Here is a 17,354-nt window from a genome sequence, read left to right on the forward strand (position 1 = left end):
TACTTTAGCATATCAAGAAAGTCTCGTGAAACAAAGAAAAACTTAGAAAAGTTCTAAAATTCATTTTCTGTCCCTTCATATCAACCAAAACTATTTCATGGTTGTTTTACTCGTGAATATCTATATTCAAGACTAGGAATAAATTTGAGTTCCAGTAAAAGCATCAAAGTTAATTCAGGCTTCCTAATTGTACTCCTCTCCCATGTCAGAAATGTGATATCAGTTGACACCAGCTCAAGTAGATCAAGGCAACCTCCTGACCCATCAGTGGTTTCTAGAGAATTACACTAGGAGTTAACAAGATTATTTCAGTTTATTAATTGTAACATTATTTGCAGTTCCAAATATTGGAAATAACCTAAATCCCCATTCATAAAAGGCCTGTTGAATAAATTAAAGAATGTCCATACAAGCAGCACGCAATTCTAAAAAATAATGTGGAAGGTCTCTCTGCATGAACATGGAGACATTTCTAGGATACATTTAGACAAAAATTTTTTGAAACTTCAAAGAGTGGAGACAATATGCTATTTTTTGCATTAGAAAGAAGGGCAAATAAGAATAAATACATATATTAGCTTATTTTTACAAAAAGAAATACAGGAAGAATAAGCCAGGATTAATGAAAATAATTGCATATGATGTGTTGGAGGGAATGAATATAGAAGTGATAGAAATGGAAAAAAGTCTCCTAAGAACTTCCCCGGTGGCGCTAGTGGTAAAGAACTGCCTGGCAATGCAGGAGACTCAGAAGACGCCGGTTCAATCCCCAAGTCCTGAAGATCGTTGGTCAGGAAGGTACCCTGGAGGAGAAAATGGCAACCCATTCCAGTATTCTTGCCTGGAAAATCCCATGGATAGAGGAGCCCAGTGGGCTACAGTCTATGAGGCTGCAAAGAGTCGGACATGACTGAGTGTGCTCACACACACACACACACACACACACACACACTCTCACACACAGGAGTTTCCTGTGTATATAGTTTTGGCTATGCAAATATCATGTATATTTAAGAAATAAAATTTAATCAATAAGGATGGAAAAATATGTATGATATTAGGTTACTAAAATTGATGGAAAGCTGAATGGTGATCATTGATGATACTTTGGACCATTACTCTACTAAAGGACAAGGAAAAAGTGAAGGGGGAAGCATTTAAGAGATTGATACCTACTGAATTACAAATATAACTGGTACTTTCCTATTTAATCTTCACATCTTGTTTATCTTTAATTTCTGCAACTAATATGGATCCATTTTCCCTCTCTCATATTACTCCTTTTGTCAAGAGAGGAGAATAAGTGAAACTATGATTATGTTCTTTGCAGCTAAGGGTGGAGAAGCTCAATATAGTCAGTAAAAGCAAGAGTCAAGAAAAAGTGAGATTTGACTGTGGCTCAGATCATGAGTTGCTTATTGCAAAATTCAGGCTTAAATTGAAGAAAGTAGGGGAAACCAGTAGGCCATTCAGGTATGAGCTAAATCAAATCCCTTATGATTATACAGTGGAGGTGATGAACTGATTCGGCAGATTAGGTCTGGTAGGCAGAGTGAGTGAAGAACTATGGACAGAATTTCCTAACATTGTACAGGAGCTAGTGACCAAAGTCACCCCAAAGAGAAAGAAATGCAAAAAGGCAAAGTGACTGATTATCTGAGGAGGCTTTACAAATAACTGAGGAAAGAAGAGAAGCACAAAGCAAGGGAGAAAGGGAAAGATATACCCAACTGAATGCAGAGTTCTGTGGAATGACAAGTAGAGATAAGAAGGCCTTCTTAAATGAACAATGAAAAGAAATAGAGGAAAACAATAGAATGGGATATACTAGAGATCTCTTCAAGAAAATTGGAGATATCGAGGGAACGTTTCTTGAAAGGATAGGCATGATAAAGGGCAGAAGTGTTAAGGACAGAAACGGAAGAGATTAAGAAGAGGTGGCAAGAATACACAGAAGAACTGTAACAAGAAGGTATTAATGACCTGGATAACCACAATAGTGTGGTCACTCACCTAGAGCTAGACATCCTGGAGTGTGTAGTCAAGTGGGCCTTAGGAAACATCACTTTTTCCACCTGGTGCTAAGAGCCAACTCATAGGAAAAGTCCTTGATGCTAGAAAAGATTGAAGGCAAAAGGAGAAGAGCTTGGCAGAGGATGAGATGGTTAGATTGCATCACTGACTCAATGGACATGAATTTCAGTAAACTTTGTGAGAGTGGAGGACAGAGGAGCCTGGTATGCTGCAGTCCGTGATGTTGCGTAGAGTTGGACAGACTTAGTGACTAAGCAACAGCAGTTTTATCAACCTTGGCGATAATTTGAATCAGTGATGTGATTTCATACCATGTACTCTGGGACAAGGTCGGGTACAGAATCAGTGCATATATTTTGCCAGTGTCTAAGTCGTCATGACTGTTAACAATGTAACACATTATTGAAAGTATTACTTGATTCCTGAGTCATATTATTTTTTCTTTTTAATTTGTACTTATAGCACAAGCAATGCTAGTAATATACCATTTTCTACTAATACATGGGTAGCTCCCCAGGAGTGCAACATGCTTTACAAGTTAATCCTTTAGGAGACAAGAAAGTAGGAATTATTAAAATTATTTTGAGAAAACTAAATATGCCTATGGGAAGGAAGAATAAAAAAATATCTGATTGTTTCCTATTTATTCAACCAGTAGGTTTTCCAGTGGTTCAAATTATTAAGAAAGTTTTAAAAATTTGCTGGCATCTGCCCTGGATGATTCTGATTCTATGTGTTCATGTGGGCTATTTTGTAAACAAAGATATGAAGATGTGTATCATTTTAAAATTGGTTTTTATCGGGCCTACTGTAGGCAATGGATTTTTAAAAAATTCCCTACCCCCGCTTTGATTTTGGCAATGGTTAGGTATAGCTATAGTTTCTCCTTATCAACTTTTGATCCTGATGTTACTCCTCATCTGAGGGAAGCAAAGGAAGAAGGGTTCTGTATGAATAATCTTGAGGTTCACTTTCTTTATCTGCAGTATTTGTGTTCAATGTAATAAAATTTTATGGGTACCTGCGACTGACTGTGTGTCTTGCATAATTCATTAAGGACTTGAGTCATTTTTTTTAATCTAATGACTTTCTCTTTATAAAGGTAAAATTTCCTAGAATTTCACACAGTACAAGCAGACCAAGGATTAAATACACATAGTGGATAAAAAGCTGGAAGATAATAGAATGATGTATAGAGTGAGCACCCTGTATGTTTTTAATGAGAATGAAAGGAATTTAGGGAGCCTGAGGAGACTCGGGGAGGGTAAGGTTTTAGTTATAAGTCAATGATCACGTTATTAAAGAAAGTCATACCATTGTACTTACCAGTGCTTTTCATCATGCAGTGACACAGTGAAAAAAATAATGAAGTGGAAAAGTCAGTTCCCCATATCAAAAGATCTGAAATATAAGTGCTCCCAGCCAAAGAAGGCAAGATCTGGAATTTTTTTAAAATGTGGATATATAGAATAAATATGCAACCCTCCTGATAATGTTGGCTGATGAAATGAAATTCACCAACTGTAATTCTGGCACAGACAGACATAGTGCTGCATGCACACACACACACACGTACACACACACACACACACACACACACACACACCCTCTGCATATCCTTAATCATTTGCTATCTTATTTACATTTCATTTACTAGAGTAAATTCTATCATTTGAACTTTTAAAAAATATATTTCAATATTACTTAGGGAAAAATAAGAAATAATGTGATTGGCTTTCAAATAGCTTATTACCATTCAAATACTCTCAAGCTAAATTATATTAGGGGAAAAAAAAGGAAGAAACCCTGTTTCAGCTTCCAAAACATTCTAAATGGAGACTTAGCTCTAAGTAATCAAAATTGCTTTAGTTGTGCAGAGCGGCATTAAAAGCCTTGTCCACTAATTGAGTGAAGCGGCAATACTGGAGCAGACTTGTCCCCTCATTAGAAGATCTTGCAGGCACTGTTTGTCATCCTGGGTTGCTGGGCTCACTCTAACAGTACTGCTGGCTCAAATTAATGGTAATTCATTATGACACACTATGTCCTTCCCCTCAAACAACAATGTGAGGCCTTAGGGCATCTGTCTGCCACTAGAACTTATTTATCATGTTCCCTCCCACTTTAGTTCAAGCAACCACCTTTGTACAAACCTTCTCACTTATTTAGCTAACTGGTGATTGGAGATGGAACTTGACTGAAGAATTACATTCAATTCCCCTCCACTAATGTTTTTGCAAATAAGAGAGTGTCTTAACAATAGGTTGGAAAATGATGCTGTGTTCTGATGGAAGCATGCATTTGTACCTGTGTGTACAGGAACTTCTGTTGGAATACAAATACCTCCCCTGTAACAAATCACAGGGAATATTGATAGAAAATATTGAGGCAGAATATTCATAAGTGTGATATAAATCCAAAGAGAATAAAATTGTTCTAACTATATGGGTTTGGTGATTTAACACATTTAGAAAGAGTCTTCAGATTTATGTGATGTGCATTGCTGTTCAAAATTCTGCTTTTCTACTTTGGCAAGCAAGCAGGATGCTACTCCTAGGGATAAGGTTCTAGTGGTGATGCAGTCGGACACTTCCTCCCACCAACTCTAAATTGTATGTTTGCATCTATAAGTTATTGTGTTGATTCAGATCATTTGGGCTGTCTATGGAGGAATGACTCAACTCTACCAGTAAAGAGGAGCTGAACAATGTTTGAACACAGCTTTTCTCTGAAATCCTTAAATGGCCCATGAATGTAGTAAAGGTTGCATGTATTGACCAGTTAACTCCATAGTGTTGGAATTGGTAGTTCATAGTCCATATGGGGTACAGGAGAGTTGTGGCACTTACTGTTTTCCCAAGGCAGTGTCTAATCTCACTGTAGGGCATCTACCCCAAGCAATGTGGGCCTGGTGGGATTTTAACAGCATTAAAAGCCTGCCTACTCACACACCATTTATTGTTCTAAATCCCACAATTAAATTCATTCCTTTGGGTTATATATATATAAATGACAACAATTTTCTTGATATAATCAAATTGCTTAGACTAGTTAATAGACTACTATTAATTAGCAACCATTTATTCATTTATTTATCTAATGTTTATTTCTGTTAACTCTATTCCTTCATAAAATACACTTCATAAAATGTAACAAAATCCATCAGTTCAGGACTGCTCATTATTTCACTTCGCAAAATTTTTTGCATAAAATACAGACATATCTGCTTTTATATAGCAGGCTTTTTTACATTTCTTGACTGAATGCCTGCTTTCCTCACCAGATCAATTCTATCTATATTGTCTTCACAATTTCAGTGAAGAAGAGTTCCATTCTTCTAATTGCTCTAAATATCTGTATGTCTTCTTTGACTCTTAGCTTTCACTCACACCTGTATCCAAACCATTTGCAAATCCTATCTCTAAAAAAATATGTATTCTGAATTTACCACTGTCGCTTTAGCTCAAGATGACATAAAGTATTACCTGGAATATTAAAACAGACTCTCCACTACCATGATCTGTTCTTAACAGAGCTCTGGAAATAAGTGGGGGCATTTTTAGTGTTCAGAAGTTCTGGGGATTACTACTGGCAATAGGTGAGGTGAGCTTAGAGATGCTAAATGACATGCTGTGTGCTTGAAGGTCAGGACAGAGGGTAGCTGGCCACCCAAAATGCCAGGAGCAACTCTATTGAGAGATACTGAGCCCATTAAAAACTTTAGCCATAGAATATCCTACTTCTGTTCAAACTCCTCCAAAGACTGCTAATTTTTCTAAGAATAAAAGCTAATATCTTTCCAATGGCATATAGGCCTGACACAGTCTGTCCTTTCCCCTGCCTCACTTATCTGACCTCATTTCTTAATATTCATTCATCACTCATGGCATTGCAACCACTCTGAAAATACAGTCATGCCAGCATGCTTTTCCTGCTGACTCTAAGTTCCTTTTCCAATATGTACCTCTCACTCCCTCACTTCTGTATTCAAATGTCCTCTTTCTCAGCTACTCTGCTTAAAATTGTGAATCCTCCTCTCAGATTCCTACCCATAGCTGTTTTGTCTCCAGAGTACTTGTCAGAATCTAATATTTGATATTACATTCTTGTCTATCTTCACTCACCAGACTATGAGCTGCGTAAGCGATTCTTGTCTGTTTTGTTCCGTGCTACTATCACATTGCTTAGAATAATGTTTGGCATATAATAGGTGCTCAATAAATAGTTTTTGAATGAATGAATTTAAACTCATAACAGCCTTGCATTATTGCATTAAAGAAGTGGACATTTAAAAGCTGAGATGTCGGGGACTTCCCTGGTGGTCCAGTGGTTGATAATCTGAGCTTCCAATGCATGGGGGCACAGATCTGATTCCTGGTTGGGGAAACTAAAGATTTCACATGTACTGGTGCCATTAAACATAATTAAAGTAAAAAGCTCAAAAATTAGAGGCTATTTGATTTGGCAAGAGACATATAGCTTAGGAAAGAGAGAAATTTGCACCTGTTTTGAAGTACATTTATTCATCTTCTAAGTATTTCTTGACCTCCAGTTTAAATCAGGCACTATTCTAGGTGCAAAAGGTAAAGCAATGAACAAAATTGGCAAGGTCATTAAAAAAAAGAGGTTTAGAGATGCTAAGTGCTATGCAGCAAATAAAAGGAAGAAGGGAAAGTGATAGGTGGTGGGAGAGTGCCTCCAATTTTTGTACTTTTCCCAGTTTAATCTGACTAGCTCACATCCATGTTAGTAGCAATTACTTTGATACATTGGCAAGCCCTTGAGAAGGCAATAGGGAACTGATACATGGACAAGTATCTTTTGAAGTTGTCTGTGTGGTCTATTGGAAAGAAAAAGAAATTTTAGTTGAAGTATAGTTTACTTATAATACTGTATTTTTTCACGTGTAAAGAGAGGAATAGTGATTCAGTAATTTTGCAGACTATAGTCCATTATAGGTTATTATAAGATAATGGCTATAATTCCCTGGCTATACAATATATCCTTGTTGCTTATCTGTTTTATACATTGTAGTTTGTATCTGTTAATCACATACCCCTAATTTGTTCCTCCCCCTACCTTCTCCCCTTTGGTAACAAGAAGTTTATTTTCTGTATCCCTGAGTCTGTTTTCATTTTGAATATTCATTTGTTTGTATATTTGTAGATTCCACATATAAATGATACCATGCAGTATTTGTCATTTCCTGTCTGACTTATCTCACCAAGTGTAATATTCTCTATGTCTAGCCACATCACTGCAAATTACATGGCTGAGTAATATTCCTATCATCTTTTGGGACATTTTGGTTGCTTCTGTGTTTTAGCTGTTTTAAATAGTGCTTCTGTGAACATTGGGGTGCATGTATCTATCCAGTTAGTCTTCTCATTTTTTTCCCAGGTATATACCCAGAAGTGGGTATATATCAGTATCCTTATTTGTTATATGCTAATGATGCACATTTCATTGAGTGGTTGTGAAGTAAAGAGCCAATGTGGATAAAGTGTCTAATGGATAAAAATAAGTTAGTTATTTTTTTTAAAGACTTGGTTAATATTTAGAAAATAGACTTGGATAGAATACTCCAGTGGATGTCTGTGTTCTGGGGAGGAATATGGGGTTATTAAAAGGACACTAGGTGTGTTTTTTCTGCACACTTAAATAGCAGTATACACTTTGTATAAAAGTTTTGATATTCTATTTAGTAACCTTATTTTTGCTATGAAAGTTATATAATTTATTGGAGAAGTGTTTAAAAAATGTAAATTAGCAAAAGAAACTAAGAAACTTTTCTATTCTAAAACTAACATTGTAACATTTTGGCATTTCTTTCTTGAGTTGTTTTTATATCTTGTCTGTGAGCCTGTGTGTGTACCATTGGTTATATAAACTATAGATCTTTGGTCTATTAACCAAAATTCATCTTTCAGAACATTAATATTTGGGAACAAAATTAGTGCTTAGAAACCTTTGGACGCTGGAGTCAAAGGAATGTATATTTGAATCTGGATTCTGCTAATTATTAAGCCTCTTTTCCTCCGCAAATTAGTAAGGAGATAATGTGTAATTTATGCAACCAGTGCTCTATTGCTAGCCACTTTTACTCACTCTATTTTTACATTGCTAATAATTTCTAGGTGAATATATTTGTGCATACCTTTTCTTGTTTTTGGGATTCTTTACTCGGTTATGTACTTTCCAGAAATGAAATTACATATGAACGTGTGTGGGTTTCTTTGGTGGCTCAGATGATAGAGAATCTGCCTGCAATGTGGGAGACCTGGGTTCGACCCCTGGGTTGGGAAGATCATCTGGAGAAGGGAATGGCTAACCCATTCCAGCATCCTTGCCTGGAGAATTACATGGACAGAGAAGCCTAAGGGGTTACAGTTCATGGGATTGCAAAGATCCAGACATGACTGAGCAACTATCACACTGGGATGAACATGTGTAAGATTGCTGGTATAGATGATTCAAGGAATTTTTCAAAAATTTGGAGCACTTTTAACTTTCAGTAGCCACACTTGAAAGTCCTATTGAAAAGACTAATCTCTGAAGATTACTTTAAAAGTAGAACGCTTTCCTTTTATTTTATTATTGGTATTTAATCTTGGCATGCTATTAATGTTATCTGTCAAGGAATAACTATCAAAATATTAAATATCTTTTGTATCATCTTAATATAGACTTTTCAAGACAGATGTGGGTAATTTTCCTTTTAAATGTGGGATTAATGTGTTAATGTGCCTTTGCTTTATCTATGAAATTTTTTAAACTTGCTGTTTTGATTTATAATTTATATACTATACAATCCACTCATTTAAAAGTGTGCAATTCAGTGTTTTTCAGTAAACTTAAGGAGAAGTTCAGTATCACCACAATATAACTTTAGAACATTTTCATCTAACCAAAATAAACTACAAATTCATTAAAGTTACTCCCCATTACTTCACAAGTCTCTTCTCCCTGTAACTCTAAGGAACTGCTAATCTGCTCAGTGTCTTTATAAATTTACCTATTCAGGACATTTCTTAAAAATGAAATCATACAATGTGTGGTCTTTTGTTACTGGCTTCCTTCACTTGGTATAATGTTTTCAAAGATTATCCATGTTGTAACATGCTTCATCCCTTTATATGACTGAATAATATGCCACTGTATGGATATATTACATTTTGTTTGCTCATTCATCAGTTGATGGACATTTAGACTGTTTGCCACATTTTGGTTATTATAAGTGGGGTTACATTTGAGTACAAGTTTTTGTATGGACATATGTTTCATTTCTCTTGTGTATGAACATAGGAGCGGAATTGCTGGTTCATTTGGTAACTCTCGATAACCTTTTGGGAACTGCCAAACTATTTTGCAAAACACTTGAAGAATTTCACATTCTTATCTGTGATGTACGTGTTTCCAATTTCTCTATATCCTTACCAGCACTTGTTACTATCTTTTTTTAAAAAATAGCCATCGCAGTGGACGTGACATAGCATATCATTGTGGTTTTGGCTTGCGTTTACCTAATGGCTAATGCTGAGTATCTTTCATCTTCTAATTGACAATTTTTATATCTATTCTGGTAAAATGTTTATTTAGATTCTTTGCATATTTTTTAATTGGTTTGTTTGACTTTTTAACATAGAGTTGTAAGAGTTCTTTCTATATTTTGTATCCTTTATCAGGTCTATGATTTGCAAATATTTTCTCCCATTCTATAGGTTACCTTTTCACTTTCTTGATGGTGTACTTTGAAACAAAGATTTTGTCTTTTGATGTAGTTCAATTTATCAATTTTTTTCTTTTTTAATTTATCTGTTGGTGTTATATTTGAAAAATCATTGCCAAATTCAAGGTTACAAATATTTATGCTTTCTTCTAATATTTTTATGATTTTTAGTTCTTACATTTATTTATATGATACATTTTGAGTTAATTTTTATATGATTTTGAAGTATGAATCTAATTCCATTCTTTTGAATGTGGATATCCAATTTTCCCAGGACCATTTGTTGGAAAGATGATTATATTCCAGTGTGTTCATCATTCCAATCAATCTGATGCTAACTATTTAGAGTTAGCACCAGATCTCACAAGCTAATAGGTAAGGTCCCCAGAAAGACTGCCCTTACTTCAGAAGACAGCTACAAGTGGGGTTCCCAGGCAAGGGAGACTTTTCCCAGGCTGAATTGGATATAGACTTAGGAATTCCCACGACACTTCTTCAGGCTCAGTAATGCACTAGAATGATTTATAGAATCCATGAATGTGCTTACTTATGATGACTTTTGTTGTAAGGGATTCAGATGAACAGAGGAGGTAGAGGATACGTCTAAAAGGGTTTTGGTACAAGAGTCTCTGTCTTGTGGAGGCAGGGTGTGCCATCCTCCTCGAACACCATTCTGTTCACCAGGAAGGACACTCTGAGATTGTTGTTTGGAGGTTTTATTGACATAATTATAGATGTGGTTGGCTTAGTCATTGGTCATGTCATTACACTCAGTCTCCAACCTCTCAGTTTCCTCCCCCTAGAAGTCAGTGTAGGGGAGAAAGTCAGGGGTTGGGGATGGGAGGTGTCTCAGTGTTCCAGCCCTCGAATCTCTTACTTGCTTTTTCTGATATCCTCCCCCAGCCTGAAGCGGTCTGGGCATCCTCTTAAGAGTCATTTCACTAGCATAATGAAGTCATACCTATCACTCAGGGAATTCCAAGGGTTTTCAAAGCTGCCTGTCAAGAACCAGGAACAAAGACTAGATTTATTTATTTTTTGTCATACTATAACTGTTCTCCACCCCACCCCACCCCACCCCACCCCCATTGAATTGTCTGGGCAAGTGTGTCAAAAATTGATTGACCATAAATGTCAAGGTTTGTTCCTATACTCTCAATTTTATGCCATTTATCTGTATTTGTATCCTTATACCAGTATCACACTGTCTTGATTACTGTAGCTTTGGCTTTAGTTTGGAAGTTGTGAAGGATGCATTCCCCAGCTTTTTCTTCTTTCATAGGATTGTTTTAGGCGTACTGGATCCCTTGCATTCCATATGAATTTTAAGGACAGTCTGTCAGTTTTTACCCAGCTAAAATTCTGATAGAGATTGTGTTAGATACACTGATCAATTTGGGGAGTACTTCGTGCTAAGAATATTAACTTTTCTGATCCATGAATGTGGGATGCCTTTTCATCTTTCTTAGATATTCTTTCATTTCTTTCAGTAGTGTTTTAATTTTTAATATATAAATCCTCCACTTATTAAATTTATACTTAAGCATTTTATTTTTTCATGTTGTTGTAAGGAAAATGCTTTCTTAATTTTATTTTTGGAGTGTTTATTTCTAATACATACAAATCCAATTGATTTTTATGTATTGATCAAGTATCCTGCAACCTTACATTAGTTTTAATAATGTTCATTAGTTTTAATCATTTTTTAAAATAAAATATCAATATTTAGGATTTTCCAGATAAAAGTAACATTGACTACAAATAGGGATAATTTACTTTTTCCTTTTCAATCTGGATGTGCTTTATACCTGAATGTAACCTCCCTTTTAATCTTGAATAGAAGTGATAAGAGTGGACACTATTGTCTTATTTCTGATAGCAGGGGGAAAGCAGTCAGTCTTTTACTACTAAGGATGATAGTTGTGAGGTTTTCATAGATGCTCTGTATTAGGTTGAGGAGTGAAAGTAATAGTCATTTAGCTGTGTCTGATTCTTTGAGACCCCATGGACTGTAGCCTGCCACTCTCTTCTCTCCATGGAATCCTCCAGGCAAGAGTATTGGAGTGGGTAGCCAGCCCCTTCTCCAAGGATCTTCCCAATCCAGGGATCAAACCCAGGTCTCCTGCATTGCAGGCAGATTCCTTACCATCTGAGCCACCAGGGAAGCTTTTTGAATGTTTATTTCATGAAAGGGTGTTGGTATTTATTAAATGCTTTTCGGCATCTATAGAAGTGATCATATAGTTTTATCTTTTATTAATATGATATTAAATGTGTTATATTATTTGATATTTAGATGCAAATTCAACTTTGCATTGTTAGGATAAATCTGGTCTAGAAAAAAGTTTTACAGTGAAATTACTTAATATTTCTTCCAAAGTTATATAGTAGAAATCTTGTTTAATTCCCTTTGTAACATTTATTTTTTTTTCACCTGAGTATTTTGAAATTATTTTTATTTGTCACTAAATACATTTCTTTTTCCTTTTTCTTTTTCTCAGCATTGCAAGAAGTAGATAATATCAAGGACATCAGGAGTGGGAGAGATTGGAGACTCAGCAGGTCAGGATATTGCATTATCATTTGCTGATCATTCTTGCCATTAATTTTGAAATTCTTGACCTCTTGCTACTTGTTTATTTCTTGTCTGTGCTTACTTGGTGTGGTCTTCGGTGTTACAGCTAACTACTGGGAACTTTCTATAATAGGTCCAGCACTTGGGCCTTCTCTTTTTAAAATATGAAGGTGAAAAGTAATTTGTAGAGATTTTTCAGAAACAGAGGAAAATTTCTTACCTAATAAGATTCAGAGGTACCCTGATTTCTGTCATCTGTCTTATTATGTGAACAGTTTTGAAATGAAGACTTTTCCATGACTTTTTCAGAATCAAAACCTGAAAACATATAAAATGTCATTACTTATGTAATTATAGTGGGAGAATACTTGGTTCAGCAAAGTCGTTTCCTTTCTTTTCTGCTGTATTCTCTGGGTGCAAGGACACCTCTAAGAACTCACGATACTCTTAGAGTCTATCTGTTTACTAATGCTAATTTTAACTTCTGAATGTTGGCTACCATATATAAAGTGAAGGTTAATTAAATAATTTCTCCGTGGATAGAACAATCTCAATAGTCTAAGGGTATACGCGAGCTTTTGTCATCTAATGTGGAAAGTGTAGGGTAAGCTGGGCACAGCCATGCTGGTCTCTGCAGTTCCTGTTGTCCTGAGAGTCACCATGAATGACGGACAACTTATGATGACCGATACCTTGCTTCAGGGAAGCCTCCCTGTGGTTGTCTTAATCAGTGGTGAAAAGTCTTGTTACTATGGCTTACTTATTTATAGAAGCTTGGGGGTCCTCTCTTGTAAGCCCTCCAGCGTTACCACTTCCACAATCTCCTGGAGTTTGACTTAATGCCTCCACACCCAGGTCTCCTGGAGAGCAGCTACCAGTGTTTTTTTTTCATGTTTCATCACACAGATAAATGGCTTTGTTCTTCAGTCTGATCACATCTCTTCAAGTGAAATGGTTTATTCAGAATGGAGCTAAGCTTAAAGTTCTTCTTCTTGGATGCTTCAGAGATTTAGTCATTTTCTAGCATTAAGAACTAGACAGATTATTATTATGTATCTTTTGAGAATACTACCCTCCAGCTTAAAGGAAAGATAATTACAAGTGCATCTTGATGCATCACATATACTCAGATCTCTGCTCTTAGCTAAATTAGGTAAGAGACCTTCAGAAAGCTGTGTTTACAATGATATGCCCAAGAAATTGGGTTTATAAGTATGTCTGCAGTGATTCTTAAAGAGTTGAGAAGCACTTTTGGGTGATTCTTTCATAAGGAGTTTTCTGGTAGTTAACATTTCTTGACTTTCAATCTGTAACTATCATTGGACTAAACATTAGAAAGAAGCATACTGAAACCAACGGTGGTGAATTTTCTTGGACACTGACTGTTATGTATATATTGACCTTAAACTGAACACAGTTGTTGTTTGAGTTTTGCATGTTTGGAAGCAAAATCAAGAAGGAAGAGACAAGTATCTCATAGATCCCTGGTAGTCTTGAGGGATAGAGACAGCCTCAGTCTAATCTTCCTGTTTTACAAACCTACATTGCCTCCTACTGTCACATGAAATATTAGTAACAGATAAATCTGTGTTTCTTGACATGATCAAATGTAGTGCGTTGTGTGCTTTACAGCTATGGAACCCAAGCAGTTCTGCACCCAACATTGCACATGTAGATAAAAAACTATTATCATCCTGTGTCATCTTCACCGGTATATATTTTGATAAGGAATGCCATTGATGCTTGTACTTCACTTTGCACTGAATTCAAAGAACTCAAGAACATTAAGACTTTTTTTTTTTTTTTTACTGTTGTCTCTCTGGAGAAGTTTCCTATTTAGTTGGATGAAATGAAAAGATGATCATTCATTCATTCATACAACAAAAGTCCCTTCTTTCCTGGAGCTTTCATTCTAGTGAAGGAAAACCTAAAGTGAAAATTTTAATGTATAGGTTAATAAGGATACATACTAAGGAAAAAATAAAGCAGAATAAATACAGAATGATGGGAGACTATATCCGATACCATGTCTAGGGAAAGCCTTTCTGCTAAGGAGAGATTGGAGCGCAGACCTGAGTGCAGCAGGAGAAGGGGAAGTGTTTAGAGATATGGGTGAAGATATACAGTCATTGGGAAGAACGAGTGTAAGGAGCATGCTTGCTATGTTGAAGGATTGCCAAGAAAAGGTATTTGGAGAGTCAGAGGAGAGTAAAGAGTGGACAGGTACAGTCAGAGGAGAGTGAAGAGTGGACAAGTAAGAGACGAGAAAGGGTGATGTGATGTTCATTATATACGGTCTGGTGGACCGCAGCAGGATCTTGACTGTTATTCTGAGTGAGATGGGGATCATTAAGGGCACTTTAGTCAGTAAAAGGGCATGGTGTGGCTTGCATGGTTTAGGGATCACTTGGGCTTACAGGTTGGGTAAAACATTAAAATTTTTTCTTTATATACAGAATACAAATTATGAGTGAAAATGGACTTTAACCATGATTAGGGCAACATTATCTGATTAAGATTTTGACTGATGACTGTGTTCAAGGAGTTCATGTTAAATAGGACAGCTATAACTTTTTGTTTTTGTGTCCTTAATTTGGCAGATTCCTTTAATTTATAATCATGTTCTTAGGTTTTGTATAATAACTTATTGTTTCATAATAGGTATATTAATGACAAGGATATGTAATAGAAGTTTCTGTGTCTTCTGAAGAAGTTTGTGTAACTTTGGTTAGTTGCTTTGCATGGTTGAATTTCCCATTTGTTTGTCATTTTTAATTTAAACTGAAATTAGATTGTGTAAGTCCATAAAAGTCATGAATTTTTATCTTCCAGTTGTAAGGGAGAATTTTTGAAAATTATATTATGGTTTATTGTAATGATCACATGACCCATGAGGCTATTTATAAGAAGAAAATGTGGAATAGTTAAAAAAATTAAAACCTTCATAGGACATATAGGGCATGAATTCTGGAATCAGTTTTGAAACTTACCAGCCGATGACTTAGGGTCTTTAACTTGTGTTTGCCTGCTAAATGACCAACACTGCTTCTCCAATAAGGAGAATTGCATTGCTATTGTTATCTCTGCAGTTCCATTACATTTGTTGAACCAGTATGCACGGTGTGTAAATCAAATTTAGTTGAATTAGGAATCATGTTAGAAGTGACCATTTTTTAATGTAAATGAGAAAAATAAGGATTCTTATAAATAACAGAGGAAATTGTTCATATTTATTTTCAGAAAAATTCAGAAAAGGTATGTTGATATTTGGAAAGAAAGGTTGTTTCTAAAATTCTCATTGCTATCATGTCAAAGAATCAAAATGATTATTAAAAAAGGAATTTAGGAGGTACGGTTGCCTGCTCTTAGCTGTCTGACAGCAGCAGTTTCCAACTGCCCAATGACTGTTTACTAGAAATGTTTTAGAATACTGAGAAAGAAAGTAAAGAAAGTGAAGTTGCTCACTTGTGTCCGACTCTTTGTGACCCCGTGGACGGTAGTCTACCAGGGTCCTCTGTCTGTGAGATTCTCCAGGCAAGAATACTGGAATTCTGACTTAGAATTCTGAGTCAATGCATTGCAAAACTATTTTAAAACTATAAGTAAGAATATAAGCTTAGATTTTCATTATATAGCTATTAGAATATCCATGTAATACATGTATTCTGTTTTCATAAATGAATATAAAGTCTATTTTCTTATAAATAAATAAATATATATATATATATGTCCTTTAAGTTTTACCTTATTGTCTCCATTTTCTTTCTTCCTTTTGCTCCTCAATCCTCTTCTACTTTTCTCATGCCGACCTTTGCTAAAGTCGTCAGTAATTGCCTTCACACTAAATCCATGTGGTTATTATCAGTCATTATCTTATTTGGCCCTTGAGCTCATCCAACTGCTTGAATGACTTTCCACTTCACTTAAACTTTTTTTCTCATTTGCCTTTTGCTGAATGAATCTTATTTTCCAGTGTATCCCCAAAATATCTTTCAAAGTGTTTTGCTCATAGCACGTGCTAAGTGAATTTAGCTAGAAGATCCAAAACCAAATATTATAGTGTGAGACATAATGTCAAAAAGGCTACATAAGATCTGCAACCTGGCATTCTATAAGGGTTTATAGAAAAGATAAAGTTTCGTAGACAAAACAGTATTTGAGCTGAATCTTTAAGAATGCATGTGATTTTCCTAGCAGAGATGTTAGATACTGGTAACAGTTAGTTAGTTAGTGTATATTAAGTATATATACATTATACATTAATATACATTAATATATTAGTATATGTTAATTTTATATATGTGTGTGTGTGTGTATTAAGGTCCTGGTGTCTTAAGTGTCTTTTTCAGTTTGGGTTAAGTTTGGATACAGCACAGAATATATACAAAAGGGGGATGGTGACTGTAAAGATATGGTGGGCTTTTTACAACATAAAGAGACTTTACAATTCAAAGTCTGTAAAGAGGACTTGGAATCTCATGCTAGTGATTAGACTTAGTTCAACAGGACTTGGGGAGCCATTAAATTTTTTGTTCGGTTTTTAAGGGAATATGGGTGGTGATTAGATCTGTGCTTTGGATTAATTAACTAATACAGTGGCAGTATGAGGTTGATTGAAAGGGGAGAAGCTAAAAGGGGATGGTGGGACATTATTGCAGTCATTAAGCAAGAGATCCAGAAAGTCAGGACCAAGATGGTAAAACCTGGGGGACAGATAGGAGCAGAAATCCTAAGATGGAATCAATAGGGTGCAATAAGGGATATATTTTAACTCTGAGTGATTAAAATAAGAGTTTTGCAATTTACTGGTATAGGAAATCCGAAAAATTTTTTGTCTTTATTTATGTATTTTTATTGATGGGAAGTACATGAGTTGTTTTGAGAGTCTGTACCTTTGAAATATCAATGTTGATATGTTGAAGATTCTGGAACCAGGCAGGGGGAGTTGAGATGAAGCTCTATGAGATTAAACAATAGTAAAAGTTGCCTCCTTAGAAGAACAGTTTGGAATGAGGG

General features: G+C 35.6%; 1 protein-coding gene across 6 annotated transcripts in view; it reads left to right on the plus strand.

The window, feature by feature from the left end:
- SOX5 (SRY-box transcription factor 5) overlaps window positions 1-17,354 on the plus strand; it is a 1,093,182-nt gene that overhangs the window by 363,375 nt on the left and 712,453 nt on the right. For all 6 annotated transcript variants that reach the window (XM_065940365.1, XM_065940375.1, XM_065940347.1 and 3 more), the window contains exon 5: window positions 12,265-12,325. The gene's annotated coding sequence lies outside the window, so the exon portion shown is untranslated. The remainder of the gene's footprint in view (window positions 1-12,264; window positions 12,326-17,354) is intronic.

This window comes from Muntiacus reevesi, chromosome 1 (genome assembly GCF_963930625.1).
Source record: "Muntiacus reevesi chromosome 1, mMunRee1.1, whole genome shotgun sequence".
NCBI lineage: Eukaryota > Metazoa > Chordata > Mammalia > Artiodactyla > Cervidae > Muntiacus > Muntiacus reevesi.